We start from the raw sequence: 15,708 nt of genomic DNA on the forward strand, positions 1-15,708 counted from the left end.
GGCCCATCCATCTCCAATTTCTGGGTCTTGTGAACAGGCTGTCCCCAGCCTGGGCCTGGAATGCACTCCCTCCTTCCTCTCCCATCAGATGTCCTTAAATTCCATTCAAATACTGTCTCCTACAGGAAGCCTCTCTGCATCCCAGCACTTCCTCCCCTGGCTCCATAATCACCTTGTTTTTACTTTGGGTAGATTTTATACTTATTTATCTTTGTACATTGTTGTTTCCCCCCATAGAATAGAAGTTCCCTGAGGCAGGGACTGTTTAATTTTTAACTCTGCAGTCCCAGCAGTTGGCAGTGCCTGGCACTTGGTGTGGATGGACTGATAAGGCCTCTTTGTCAAGACCCTGCTGTTCTCCCCACCATTCTCTCTAGTGGGCCTCCTGCCATCTCCCTTCCCTATGCCTGTTCCCTATTTTGTGCTGCTCAAACTCCCCCCCTCCATCTTCCCTGGCTCCACCTCCATGCTCTAATGACACAGATGTTAATCAGCTCCCTCCCAGAGAACCTGCTTTGCCCAAATCTTGTGAAAGAACATAAGGAGGTAGCTGGAGGTCCTTCACAGGCTTTAGGGTCAGTGACTCAGCACCTGAAGGGGTCAGGAATTCAGCCGAGCAAGGGGAGCAGACAATACATTTGCCCCCTTCATTGACCCCTAGTTAACTGTGCTCCTCTCAGCCCCTGAAATCACTTCATACTTATTTTACATGAATTAACATGCACATCCATGTTGACTGCCCCTGGAATAAGCGCCCTAAGGTCAGAGGCTGGAATTCTGGTCTTTGTATGTCCCACTGCTGAACACAAGACCTAACACTCAGAAGGTGCTTAAATATTTGTTGATCAATTAAAGATCTGAAGAAGCTGAGGTCTGAAAACTGAGGAACCTACCTTGGCTGTTTGCTCATTACTGGTCAAACAACCCACACCTGGGCTGCAGTCCGGCCATCAGAGATTCAAACTGGCAAGTCCTCTTGAGTTAAGACATCAGTCAGAAGAAAGCACTGAGTCAGAGGATGTTAGAAGGATGCTGCTCTTGGTGCAAAAGGGCTTCTAAGGCTGGGCCTAGAGATAGGAGAGGCCTCCAGCCAAGGCCTAGAGAGAAGCAGAGAGGAGAGACAGAGCACAGACTTTCTAAGGCTAGGCCTAGAGACAGAAGAGGCCTCCAGCCAAGGCCTAGAGAGAAGCAGAAAGGAGAGGCAGAGCACAGACTTTCTAAGGCTGGGCCTAGAGATAGGAGAGGCCTCCAGCCAAGGCCTAGAGAGAAGCAGAGAGGAGAGGCAGAGCACAGACTTTCTAAGGCTGGGCCTAGAGACAGGAGAGGCCTCCAGCCAAGGCCTGGAGAGAAGCAGAAAGGAGAGGCAGAGCACAGACTTTCTGCTCCTGCCAGGCAAGAGCACCCTTCTTTTCAAAAGGACCTGAGGGAAGAAAAGATCTGTGGGCTTTAAGCTAAAGGAGAATAACACCCACTTTTCTTTGGAGGGAGAAAAATTCAAGGCTTTCAACTGAGCCAGAGCAGCTGAGCAGCATCTAGGAAAGGCATATGGGCTGGGCAAACAGCAAGAGAAGAGGCTGGGCTCAGCTGAGAGCGGCTGGAAGGGAAGAAGTGAAGAGGTCAGGACGTGCAGGGAACAAAGCCAGGAAGAACAATGAATGCCATCGGAGGGCAGGGGAGGCAGGAGTGGCCCATACACATATGTGTGAGGCATGTGTGCTCCCCATGCATGTCCTACATACATGCTTATTCTGTATGGCTCCCAAAAGAATGCCAACTCTTCCTAACAACAGCTCACACGTCCACAGCACGAGAAGGTTTGCAAAGCACTATCCATCTAGAATCCTGTTTGCCCTTCAAGGTGGGGGCCATTATCATCAGGCCCATTTTAAAGAGGAGGAAGTTTCCTCAGCTCACTGGCCAGTGACCAACAAGCTCCAAGCAGCCTCTCCTGGGCCTCCTACAGCTCTGCAGGGTTACTTGGCTCCACGATCCCCCTCCCACCCAACTGCCAGGACCAACTCCACCCTGAGGCTAAACCTCTGTGAATTATGACTGGATCCCTCAATGATTAACATACCTCTACCCCATCATGGCTCCCTGGCTTGGTGGTTCTAAACCCCCAGGCTACTACAGTTCAAACTCCAGTCTGCATTCCCCACAGATTGTTCCCTTATTCCTATCTCCCCCTACACCTCATTCCACAGGAAACAAAATAGCTTTCATCTTCAATCTTTGCCTTTCTTTTTTGTACTCCCTGAAACTCGGCTCCCTCCTGAAGACCTAGCCTCCCCGGCCATCCTTTCACTCACAACCCCTGAGACATGGTCATGACCCGGGGTCATTACTCCTCCTTGCTCCCCACTGATACCTCGAGGGTCTGCCTCAGCACCACAAATCAGCAACAACTCCTCCTTTCAAATTTACCCAATATCTAATTATCACCCAGTCACCACAGTCACTCCGGCAGTTGCAGTCTGCAGCTCCCTCGGATACTCTCCTCCCATCCTCAATGAGGTCAGTTCCCTTTCACACCCTTTCTCTCCTCCCCAATCCCTGAACTCACAGCCACGCCAGAGATGGCGACACCCATGGTCTTGCCATCACCCACGGTTCCCTTTGCGTGTTCATGAACTCTGAAATGCCTTTCTCTGATCTGGCATCTTCCCACCTCTCCCTCTGCCTTGCAGCCCCTAATCCTCTTCTTCGTCCTCACCCAAACCCCTTCACAGTCTCTTCCCTTCCCCACCTCCACCCTTAGCGAAGCTGTCCGACTCTCCATTATCCTCTCTCAAGTTTGTTGCCCATTATGCCATCCCCAAGTCTGCCCTGCAGATCCTTGGCATTGGATTACTGCCAACATCCACTGCATCTGCTCCTACTCTTGGTGCTGCTGAACAGAGCTAGAGAAAAATCAAGAAACGGAGCTGACTAGGCCCCACTATGTGCTACATAATCTCAAGAAGGCCCTCACGGCTGCAAGGCAACCCTCAGCCACCTCCCTAAGCAGGCCCCTGACTCCCTCACCACAGCAGCTCTTCCAAATCCTTTTCATCCCTTCTCAAGCCTTCCCTGGCACACTGGCTTCAGTTTAGCCTGTCTTACCTTGTCTGTGGTCCCCTTCCCCCCTTAGACTGTGAGTCCCCCGGGAGGAGGAGCTGCCTTTGGCCCTTTTTGGCCTCTCCCACACTTTGCAGGGTGCTGGTGAGGTCAGCAGTGTCTCCAGGGGCCCAAAGCTGGTTATCCAGATTCTGGTTTTCTGCCTCCAGGCTCAGCGTGCCGCCCACCACACCACCAGCTCCCTCTTACCACCTGGCGTATTTCTGGAAGAGTAAAAACTTACAAGGGAACATCCTGTTGCACTTTTTCTTACGTCACCATTTCACTAAAGGCCTTTGCTTTACATTAACTGTGTCCTCTGAGTATTAATGATAACTGCATCTGCAGCGATGGCAAACATGTGGTGGATATGGACCCACAGACTGCTTGTACCCTGGGCAGCCAAGGGGGCGCCCCCAGACACCACAAAGAAATGTCTCTATGTTTTACTTATCTCTGTGCATCGTGACTCATAATTTTTATAGCTCTCATGCAATGCTGAGATGTGGTAGGGTGCTTAAAGGTTAGCAAATAAAGGAGTGCCTAGTGTAGACACAGAGTAAATCTTCAATATTTAACACTGACTGTCAATAACCATGAGGAGCCAAAGTCAAGACTTGCAATGTACTAAAGCTTTATCACATTAAAAATGGCTCCAAACCCTCCTGACCCGACCACCAAATCACACCAGACCCAGACGGATTAGGCTCCCAATAGAGGCTACTCCACTGAAAGGGAGGGCCAGATTAATTACCTAAAACAAGCCCATCAAAGCCTTGGGTCCTAAGACCACCAAACAGGTTTAGGACAGTCAGCCACTCCCCCTGCCCCCTCAAACAGCACACAGTGAAGATTAACCTGCAGGTTATCAAGGAAATGACAAGTTGCCCGACGAGCTGGTCCAAATGAAAACATGAGGCCTGCTCTTAACTACGTAATTATGGCCAGGGTCAGCCATCTCTTAAGAGGGAAGAATCATTTTTTAAAATTCTTTGAATATAAGTTTGCTGCATCGTATTTTGTTTTTCCCAAATGATAAAGATTTCACACCCTTCTTATCTGTAATAATTTACATATTTTATTAGTTTATCTTCCTTCTAATAGTTACTACAACACAACATAAAGACCAGCCAATAACCGATATCTCTAGAAGACCTTCAGCATGTTAGCTGTGTTCTATTTTTTCTAGGAAAGGGAAGATTTTTCTTCTTGATCCATCTGGCCCAGAAAGCATGAGTTACAGGCCAGACGGGGACAGAAGGGCAAAGATGGAGGGACTCAAAGTCGCACATCCCAGGCTCTGGGCTTGGGTCTGGTCAGTTTCCAAGCAGAGGAGGCAAAAGAGGAAGACACTGAGCAAAGGGCAAACTCCGCCTTTCCTAGGTTGGCGATTCATTGGAAGACTTAACTCTTTTGGGGTGAAAGCGATGAATCTATTCAACACCCGAGTTCAGCCTCATTAGCTTATTCTAAAGTACATTTGTGACCCCCTTGGCCAAAAGCAATCTGGCAATGTTCTCTGACCTTCTCTACAAGGCAAAGCTAGGCTGGGCTACCACGGCGCCCTGGCAAGTCCCCGCTGCACCTCCTTCCTGGGTAAAGAAGATGCCCCAGAAGTGACACCGGGAACTGGACACAAAGCAGACCCTTGCATTAAGTTTCTGAAATTCTATGACCTTGGAAGGTCCTTGAAACTCAGATTTTGTGATTCTATGTTGCAGAGACTCACCTTTTAACACCTACCAGTCATTTCCCATGCTTTTAATCACAGCTGGGAGCTAATAAAACTCCCAAATGATTATTTGGCTTTCAGTTCAAGAGGGCTGAAGCTTACATTATGCCACTGAGTGCCCTGGTTCGGGGTAGTACAAAGTAAGGTGTCGTTTATAGGAAGCACTAGGTTGAGAGTCAGTGGCAGTGAGGTGCTGGCTGTGTGAACCTGGGCAAGTCACTTCACCCCTATGTGCCTAAGTTTGCTCATCTGCAAGATGGGGGGAATAAGGCTACCCACTTCACAGAATTATTTATTATAAGGAGTAAATGGAATTTTTGTGAAGTGTTTGGCAAATCTTAAAGTACTATACAAATGTTAGCTATTATTTAGAAGCTATTATTATGTTATTACAGCTTAACTGAAATGTTACCAAATTATCAGACTAACGAAACTACTCAAAATTATTTCAACTATCTGATCCAATAGATCACTGAAGATTTAATCCTTACAGGAACTCCTCCCATGATGAGGGCAAAACAAGGAAATTACTCTTTTGAATTTTTTTGGCTAAGTTCTATTTCAAAGTAATATCACTAAATTAGAAATCAAATTTGTTTACAGCAAAATTACTGCTTATCTATACATTTACATCTCAAGGAAATACATACATACATACATACATATGTATATATCAAGCTAAATGGTTTCCATTCTCTGAAAACTTTCATTTGCTCTAAAATGAAACAGAAGATTAGAGAGGAACCTTTTTCTTAAAAACCTGTCACTATTTTGACCATAAATATAACTCTTAGCCAGTAAAGACGAAATCCCCTACATTCCAATTTAGGCTTAATTATAAGCTGTGCTTTTTGTGATAGACTCTGAAGTTAGACTCAGGGAGAATGGTCTGGGTGATAACAGCAGCTGTCTAGTCATGGAATCATGTACGTGGCTGTCTTTTTCCAGCTGGATGTAACTTTTAGCAACATAAATTCAAAATAGCTTTATACCTTCATTTTGTGGCCTCCTTATTTATTGCTGACACATCTATTCAATCAGGTGCAAAATCTTGGTATCACCTCTGCCCCTCCTTCCCTCTCCAAACCTCCTCTCTCTGCCCACGGGAACTCCTGGAGGGAGCACTGACTGAGCAGGCCGTCCTTCTCTCACCAGCCTGGACCACAAACTTCAGAGCATGGTCTGGCTAATGTTCAGCGATAGCTCAGGTCACACAACTCTGCCAGAAATCATCAGTGGTGCCATACTGTCTACAAAGTCAAGTTTAAAACCCTCTGCTCGGCCTTCACGTCAGCCCACAATCCAGGCCACTCGACTCTCATACAAATAGTCAATATTCAGTCTCACCTACAGAAAACACCAGCCCAATGGCTGCCCTGGGCTCAGCTGTGTCTAGGCCTCTGCTCCTGCTCTTCCCTTTGACTAACCTCCCTTTCAAGACCCACTCAGAATCAGAGAACTCTAGGGCTGTGCTGTCCAACTAACACAGGACTGAGATCCTTCTCCAATGTCCTCAACAAGCTCCCTTTGAAGCTGCCTATGAAGGGGAAGCCAACACTCTGCTCTTGGACATTCTAAATATCAGGAAAGTTTCTATTTGATGCAGCTGAAATCTGCCTCTTTCGGCTCTACAACACGTCTTCGGTCTGCTCTGAAGAGCCAAGCCAAATGCACCAGAGAGGCCTTCAAACGTGTGGCAGCTCCCACGTTCCACGTCTCTTCTTCACACTGTACCATACGCCATCCTCACCTGCTGTGTTTGCAGCCTCTGAAGTACCCCCATCTTTTTAAGGCACAGTGACATCCAGCCTTTCTTCCTGCACCTTGTGCCTGCAGGGGTGACTTTTTTAGCCCAACTATAGGATTTTATAAATCCATTGGCATTTCACAACTCTGACAAGGACTGTTCTGGAGAGGACGCACAGAGAGAAAGGGCCAGCCCAGCTGCACAACACCCGGGATCGGACGGACAGTCTCCATGATCTTCTGTGACGTGAGGCCTGGGGTTTTTAGCCCTTTGTAGTTCATGGGTCCCCAACAGTTCTTGAAGCCTATGGCCCACTTCTCAGAATGCTTTTATATGCATAAAATCAAATACGGAGGATTGCAGAGGAAACCAAGTATACTAAAAGTCTAAAAACCAATTATGAAACTATTTTAAAACCAAGCTCACAGGCCCCAAGTTAAGACTCCACTCATCATACTGTCCCTTTCCCTTTGCTGGATAAATGACTACTTCAGCCATGGGGCATTCCACCGTTCTAAGACTGCCAAACTGCCCACTTCAGATCCCCTAAACGCTGGAAATCAAGGTCCTGCAGACACAAAAATGCAGTCTGCACTGCTCCCTCTCCCCAGGCTCCATCCTACTCTGGCCTCTCACTGTCACCGTGTAATGGTAAAGGCATCGGAAGATCTTCCCTGCCCATTAACAGGCACACAGAGCCCTGGCCCAGAGCTAATCAGGCTCAATCCTGGGGCCCAAGGATTTTCAAGCTCCTCAGCACTCAGCGAATCAGATGCTGGTCTTTGTTGCATATTCTGGGAGCTTAGTGTTTTGCTTTGTGGGTTTGCTCATGAGAAGGATCTTTATATTTCCTGGTCAAGATTCTGAGTGGCCATGTGTTCAGAGCTCCCAACTCTTCCAATGTAAAGCTCTCTCGAGCCAGAGATGTATGTAAAGTGTATGGTAATCCTGTGATGTTCAGACTGCTAGAGCCCTGTCTGTTGGTCTTTGTGCTAATTTCTCTGCTTCTATTTTCTACACTCACTTCTTTCTCTGTAATTAAAGTAGCACTGTTAATCCCTTTAAAGCTGTCTTTCCTTTACAAAGCAGATCAAAAGAACCTGCACTAGCTGGCCATCCTTGCTAATACACGGACACTGGGAACCACGGCTGTGGTTCAGTCCACATCCTCTGAGGCCCCACTCTTGTCAGACTCCATCTTCTGGAACTCACACAAGCCAGTTTCTCTGGAGGATGTTCCCTGGGCCAAAGAGAAGGTAGGGGCAGCCTTCCTCTGCTCTCAATCCCCTAATAATAGCTAATACCTATTGCAAAGTGATTTACAATTATTGTCTTTGACCCTCACAATAACCCTGGGAAGTAGGAATCCCCGTTTTACAGAGGAGAAAACTGAGGCTGGGCCAGGTAAAGTGAGTTGCCCAGGGTCATACAGCCATGAAATGTCTGAGGCTGGGGTTTGAACTCAAGTCTTCCTAACTCTTATCTACTAGGTTCAACTCTGACTTTTCTGTCTTCTGCATCATCCCCAGCCAATCAGCATCTCTCCCACCTGACCCTGTTCTGCCCTCACTAAGTCAGAACCCTAGGACTCATCTACACAGTGGTCAGAGCAAAGGTCGGCCCATGCCCTTGGGTGCTCTGGAAGCCTTTCCCACTCTGGCTATGAGGGATATTTCCAGCCCTGACATAATCAACGTGGATGAATCAGGCTTCACTAAGTACCTATTATGTGCCAGGCACTAGGTACAGAGCTGGAGACATAAAAACAAGAAAACATGCCTCCTCCTACTGTCGAGAAGCTTCCCATCTAATGGGGGGGAAAGAGATAAAACAAAGATGGGAAGCCCTGGAGGGGCAAAGCAATCAGTAGAAGCTGTGCTTCAGACACTTACTGACTGTGGGACTCCTAAGCAAGTCATTACACCCCTGCCTGCCTCAGTTTCCCTCACTATAAATGGGGGCGATAATAACAGCACACCCTCCCCCAGGGATGCTGTGAGAAACACAGGAGATCATTCTCATAGAAGGCCTGACAAATCTTAAAGCCGTGTATGTATAAATCCGTGCAGTCACAGCTGGTCTAAAGGAAAATACAGCAAGGTCCTGGAATGGGAGCTGAGTGCCAAGGTCTTTTCACCCCTCTCCTTATTACAGATTTAGCCATTCCAAATAAAGAACTTTAGAAACCCTGAAAAGGTTCCTAGTAGCCATAGGCCTTCACCTTCTCTACCACTTCTGGCACTAAGAAGGGGACGCGACCCCACCAGCACCTTTCAGAGGAAAGCCTTAACCCAGGGCTCCCTGATTCTGAGGACCAGTTCTACCCCCTACACAACCCTACCTTTACAGTGCTAAAGCTGAGACAATAAATGTGAGCTTCCTCTGCATGGCTTATACAGACAAATCCCAGCCAGAGGCTTCAATAACAGAAATCAGTGGCTATTTGGCTAGCCCTGGATCTGTCCCAAAAATAAGTAAAACAAATTTACTGAAGTTAAGCCCAAGATCCTGACATTTAAAGCTCTCAGCAACCCTAAATGGCAGAGCCCCCTGGAAAGTCAGTAGTCCTAGAAAAAATAAAGTGAAATGCTGACCAATTCAGCAAAATGCAGCTTAGCTGGGGTACTCTTATGTTCTATAACCAGAAACACCAAGAAGACCCCTGTCACTAAGGAGAATGATAGTCACAGCTGACACTGTCATGACGTCTCCTGAAATGAATGCTCAGGTGACCCGATCATTCCTAACACTCACTTGTTTTTGCACATAAACTGGCACATGCAAAAATTCTTTTTAAAATGATTCTTCTCCTTTGAAAGCTCCGGGCATTTTGCTCAAGTCCATAGTCAACTGTAACCTGCCAAGACAGAGCGTGAGTGGGCTTTAGCTCTCTTGATCCGGTCTTTGTCAAAACCACCAGTGAGCTGTCCTGGCAGAGCAGGGGGATGCCCGTGGACTCTGGCATCAAGGCCATGCTGAAGATGGGGCCCAAATCTATTCAAAAGAGGAATTACAGTAAAAATTCACCTCTGATATACAATCACATGGGGCAAGCCAAGCAGGCCTAAGTTTCATTTTGCTGAAACAGTTTCTTAACTGCACTTATCAAGTTGGTTAAAAGCTGCACGAGCCAGAGCCCACCCGTGCATCCAGTGGGAGGCCCTGTGTGCTCTTGAAAGGAAGAAAACAGCTCTCCTTGGACAGATTCTTGTCTTTGCTGCTCCTCCCATTCCCCATCATCCTCTGTAGCATCTGCAGGGCACTTTCTGCATGTACATCCCTCCACAACTTGTGAAGGACGTGGGAAATGGAATTAGTATTCCCAATACTGAGATATGAGGCAGGCCTCAGCTCAAGGCCAGGAAGGTCTGAGCAGGGATGGAAGCCTCTGGCTCGGGCCTGATGTCCCCCTCCTGACCGAGGTGAGAGGTGGTCGGTCTCCTCCATGCTCTTTTCAAACCCTTTCACTGCTTCAAATAAGCCATATCTGCCAAGTCCTCAGAAGGGCTGAATAAGTTGCTAGATAGATGAAAGGAAGGTCTCAGGCAGCAGTTACCTGAGAAAAGCACCCCAGAGAGTCCTAAACAACCACATCATGCAGGCAAAAATTAAATAAATGCCATCCTTACTTCCTCCCAGACATCTCAACAGAGGCCCTGACAAGTCACTCAGTGTGCTATTACCCAAAACCCACCACTGCCTCCTTGTCAATAAAAACCAGTCTGAGGTCCACGCCCAAAGCTGATCTGTACTGGAATCCACTGTCTACTGTGTGTAAATGTAACGTCAAGGACCCTAGCATACCCAGGATGGCTGCTAGCACAGGTTCTGTGATCTGCTTTATTAAACAGCCTTTCATTAAACATATCTACATGTATCTGTATCTATAGATATATCTATATATAGATATATATCATTCACTTAATTCAAGAGGAAAAGTCAGCACCCTGAACTTCAGAAAATACAAACAGAAATTACAAGCAGACAAAAAATACTGAGAAAACAACACAATTCAACAGATCAACAGTCAGGGCTTCTAGCTGTCTGACCATTAAATATATATACAGTTAGTTACCAGAGACAGAATCACCAACATCTGGGTTTTCAAAGCTGGGGGATCTGAATGGCCGCCCAGAGTCTCATCTTCATCTGACCAAATCACACAACTCCTCCCATAAGTGAGCCCCAAAGCAAAACCTCACCTCGGGGTATATACCCTTCTTCAGGGTCAGAGGACATCACAACCTTTGTGACCCACTCTGAAAAACAAGCCTCTCCTGTTGGGTTCCACTTGAGGCCCACTGAAGGGCAAGGAAGATCTTCAAATTCCCTTACCATTACAGTGAAGCACACCAACACACCCTAGGACCTGCGCATACTCTCAGTTATGCAAGAAACAAATAGCAATAAATATCTTCTAAAAAGTCCAGTCATTTAAAACTAACTGGGTCTTTGCCCTATAAACAGGAATAAAGGGGGTATTTTTAAAGCAGTCTTTGTTTTCCAAAACTATCATCAGCTAAACTAATTCCATTATTGGCAAAATTAAGAATCTTGCTACGAAAAGCTTTATCCCAATCTCTCAGCATACTGGGTATAAACTTATCTTTCCTAGTAAGCTAAATGACTAATGGATGAATCCTCGTTCCTAACACCCAACAGCAGAAGGACACTAGAGACTTGGAAAAACAGAGATGAAGTTTCTGAAAATGCTGGCTGACCCAAAGACTTTCTCTTGGTCTCCAAATTCTACACTAATTGAAAACATGTCAATGGGACATATTTTAAAACAGGGATCCCATGGGGGCAGAGAGGAGAATTCCCAGACTTTTAAGTTAGGGAAAAAAGGGCGAACAATACTCCCTTCTGTGATCTGCTTCCTGTTCTTGCTCCCCAGCACACGAACAGAAGGAAACATAATCTTGTCACTTTCCTCTTCACTACTGTCAGATAAAAAAGACCCCTGAACATGGTGCCAGTGCCACTGAGGGCAGCTTTCCAGGATTCCTAAGGCCTCCTCTGCCTGGAGAGTCACAGGGAAAGGCACTGCCAATGATCTGGGGGTCCACACCCCCCCTGCAACACCCTGTCACCCACTGTAAATTACACCCTACGCATGTGGATAACCCCAAGCCTCACTAGCCCCTGAAATCGAACCCCAATTCCTCCCCTATCAAAAAGAACACTACCCTGGCCTTGCCCTTCAGCCTTCTCACTAGCCTAACCACTCAGCTGGAAAAAAAACAAACAAAAAATAGAATCGCCCATATTACTGTTCAACTATATGAAAGATAAAAAAAAGTTAAAATCACAAGACAATTAGTACATCACAAAAGAAAAACAAGTTAGCAGAAAATTTTAAAATCTAGCATTGGGGGAGATTGATTGTGACAATATCAGGCACCAGAAAGGAAAAGGAAGCTGTCTCTCTGTTCAGGAGTAGATTCTTGTAAGGGTTATGAGATTTAAAGATCTTCCATGCCCCATTGGACTTGCTGATGTAGCAGGAAGGGGCGGAGCAAGAGGAAGCGGAAGCCAAGCTAGAGTTCCTGCGGTGGCTAGCGGTGGTGGCGACGGCAGCGGCAGCGGGAAGCCCTTTTTGAGTCAGCCAGAATTTCTGCTAAGGACTCCTGCTGAGGACTGCCAGGGGCCTGAGCGGCTGGGAGCACGCTTCCCGGACACTGGGTGGTTGCTGTGGGTGGGGAGAGGAGGACCTTTGCCTGAGGTAGCCTGTTCTGTTTTAAAGGCTTGAGAATGTGGGTGCTTTCTACTTTATCTACCTGTGCCAATGTCATAACTACTCTGATGGCTTTGACTTTCTGGTTTTGGGACTCGGTCTTTTGGTATCTTAATAAATTTTCTAGCTTATTCCCCCATATGGCAAGCATGATGTATTTTGTGATGGATAATTATATCAGCATATCTGTAATTTCCACAGGCATTGTGAATATGGCATTACTGATACAATTCTAAACTTTAATAAATAAAGCCACCAATTGCACCAGCTCCTAAGTTGAAGTTTTTAAGGATGGAGGAAAATTTGGGCATGTTTCTAGGGAGCAGGGAGGTAAACAGGAAATAGGGAAAGACTGAAGCTAGTGAAGGGATGATAGGAGGGGCAAATCTGCTGGCAAAGATGGGCAAGGGTGGGGTTGAGGGGACATGTGTAAAGGGCTGACCAAAAACTCGAGTGAAGGAGAAGGGTGATGGGGGACAATGGCAAAGGTTGTGAGATGAGAAGGTCAGGGACAAGGGGCACTACTGGAGGCTTGAGGAGAGCACATTCTGGAAGGAAGAGAAATGTTTTTTCATCCTATGTCCTACTAGACCAAGACAGGTCACTGCATTTATTTCATCAGCCTTGAAGCTACATTTCCCACAACTCTGTCAAAATTTAAAAAAATAAATAAAACAGCAAACAAACTTGCACTTGTGTTTTCTACACCTTAAGTGAAATCTGCAACTACAAAGCCATCTGCTATGAATGAGCATTTGGGAAAGTCTGCTTCCTTCTAATATTTTCACAAAGTATGTCTTCAATGTGTATAGAGCATTCTTAAAAAAAAGCTAAGATGAGAACAGAAAGAACATGTGGGAAACAGAGGCCATACGAGGTTTTTAAGCCCCCCAAATATCTGATCAGATCTGTCTGTACCTTATGAAGACTACTCAGATCACAGTGTGAACAAACAGCCTGGCAGAGAGACTGCTTACAAAGCTATTTCTAAATTGTGGGTTTTTCCAGCAATAGACTCCCCTTCAAGTGAATCACCTATACTTTCTCACCTGGCCCTCCTTGGGTGCTTCCCCAAAATGGGCTGGCCTAGAATTCGGGGCACAGGGGCAAAACTCTCTGGGTGAAGCTAACTGGCCTGATCACCTTACCAACACTCAAGCCAAAGGAGCTAGCCCTAAGATCCTCAGAAATGATGGGTGGATACATCCTAGCCATGGGGATAATCTCTCACTCCACAGTAAAAAGATTCTTGAAACTACCCAAAGAAGTGATTCTCTCTTCAGCTTGCTGTCACATAAAGGACTGAGGGTCATTTTTTTTTCAATTTTTATCTGTTCCATGGGTTGCCACAAACCAAGGATTCATCACTCAGTGGTCAAAACATGCTGCTGAGGAGGCAGTTACCAGCCCAGCCTGGCAGCGGGCCCACCCTCACAAGCCTTGCAGCTCAGCAGAACCTGACAAAGCTTACATTCTGTTGGCACAGCCTTTGAGAACTCCGAGTTACAGCCCTGTCACAAGGAGGCAAATGACACATACGGAAAACTCTCAGCCAACTCACTAACCATGTTTACAGAACTGAATTCCACCAACTGAAATAACCCAAGCAGAGCATATGAGAAATGTACATCTGAATACAGACCAGAGTCCATTTAACTCTTTGCTTCATCAATGCCTCCAGATGTTGCCACCCTACCCTGCACCTGCCATACCAGCATACTCCATAAAATGGCCTTACCCGATTCTTCCCATTTGGGCAACAGTGCCTTGGGTACCATTTCTGCTTGAGACAGGGCAGCATCCCAAGGATCCATGATCACAGCAATGTAGGCATCCCCTCCATTGACATAGACTGCAGCAATCCTCAAGCCTTAACAAATAGTTTGAATCAGGGGCTTTGACCAAAAATTTCACAAGTCTGTGGTCAGCCCAACATTGAACCTCTCAGAACTCAGGTCAGAAGATATCCTTCTAGTGTCTAATAAATAAAAGTTCTTAGCAGGTAAGAGCTGCTAAAGTCATAAAATCAGCACTTCACTTAGGCCCATCTTGATAGCCTACCTGACCTTAGCAGTGGACAAGGAATGTCATGGCAGGGAGGGGTTCAGAACACTGGGACAAGGGACTCCCCCAAGCAGATCTATCTCGTTCTTGTTCTCTCCTGATGAAGCACCTCATCTGATGTTCTCAACACCAATGTCTATTTTAAGAAACAGCTATTGCACCCATATTTGTATATAGCTTTGATAAGACAAAAAAGTGGCATTTCCCCTTTCATATATTTAGACCAGAATAATGATCTCTCATCACTTCACTGAGACAGATTCTTTTTCTACTCCAGTGTTAATCTGCCTAAAGGTAGACGACACAGACTAGAAGTCCGTGTTAATGTCGAGAAGGTCATTTAATTGTCGGGTGGGGAGTTAGATGTCTTTATATACAGGATCTCTCCTGCCCCTGCTTGATATTCTTTCACACGCTTTTCTCTAACTCATTTTCTTTGAGGTAAGACGTCTAGAGAATCAGAGTTTGAGCTGAGTCATATGGCCCAACACACTGACAAGCAGGAATTCCCTCGAAAAAGATCCATGACAAGAAACCACTCCTTCTGGGACTGAAGACTTCTGCTGTCATTGAGGTAAACTTTGCTTTGAGTTTTGGGTCGTTTTTGTATGGAATCTGCCTCGGCGCCATCCCTCAGACCAAGCAGAACAAGGGTATTACCTTTTCTACACGCCACTCTTTCCAAAGATGCCTGTCACAACCTCCTTCAGGTTCAACATTCCGCTTTCCTTCGGCTGATTCTCTCATGACACAGTTTAGAGGATTTCCCTTGTTGCACTATGACATTAGATGCACTCTTGCTTCTCAAAGGCCTTCCCAAATTGTAACGCTCTAAACTGTATTCTGACCAGGCCAGGAGGCCTGCTACAACAGGACCGCCGGCACCTATCTCGGTCCATACGTCGGGTTTGCGTTTTTTCGTCTTGCTGGCCGCTCATAACATTTTCAGTCCATTGTCACACTTCCCTCACCCTATACTTGGACGGTTCATTTGGGGAAGCACGTGTAGGGCTTTGCATTCATCTCTCATCTTATCAGAGGGGATCCACTCTAACCTGCTAACCCTTTGGGGCCCATATTGTGTGATGCCTCCCACCTTCAGGTCACTTGCAGGTTGGATAAACAGAGTTGTGCTTCCTACATGACTTCAAGCCAGCAGGCTCTTAACAGAGATCTGCTGCCCTGAACCTTTGCTTTCATTCCAGGTTACTGACAAAGATGGCAGAGCTGTACCCTTGAACAGGGCCAGGGCCCTGTGTGAGATGTCGCAGGCTGATTAAGCTGAGGAAGCACCTCAGGGCTGTTTAACCAGCTCATATCTACCTAAGTAAC

General features: G+C 46.4%; 1 protein-coding gene across 2 annotated transcripts in view; it reads right to left on the reverse strand.

The window, feature by feature from the left end:
• The window catches only part of OXSR1 (oxidative stress responsive kinase 1), a 115,440-nt gene that overhangs the window by 79,998 nt on the left and 19,734 nt on the right, over positions 1 to 15,708 (reverse strand). The window lies entirely within an intron of this gene.

This window comes from Petaurus breviceps, unplaced genomic scaffold (genome assembly GCF_028583685.1).
Source record: "Petaurus breviceps papuanus isolate PSGF00001 unplaced genomic scaffold, PetGlider_PUasm1.0 174, whole genome shotgun sequence".
In the NCBI taxonomy this organism is placed as follows: Eukaryota; Metazoa; Chordata; class Mammalia; order Diprotodontia; family Petauridae; genus Petaurus; species Petaurus breviceps.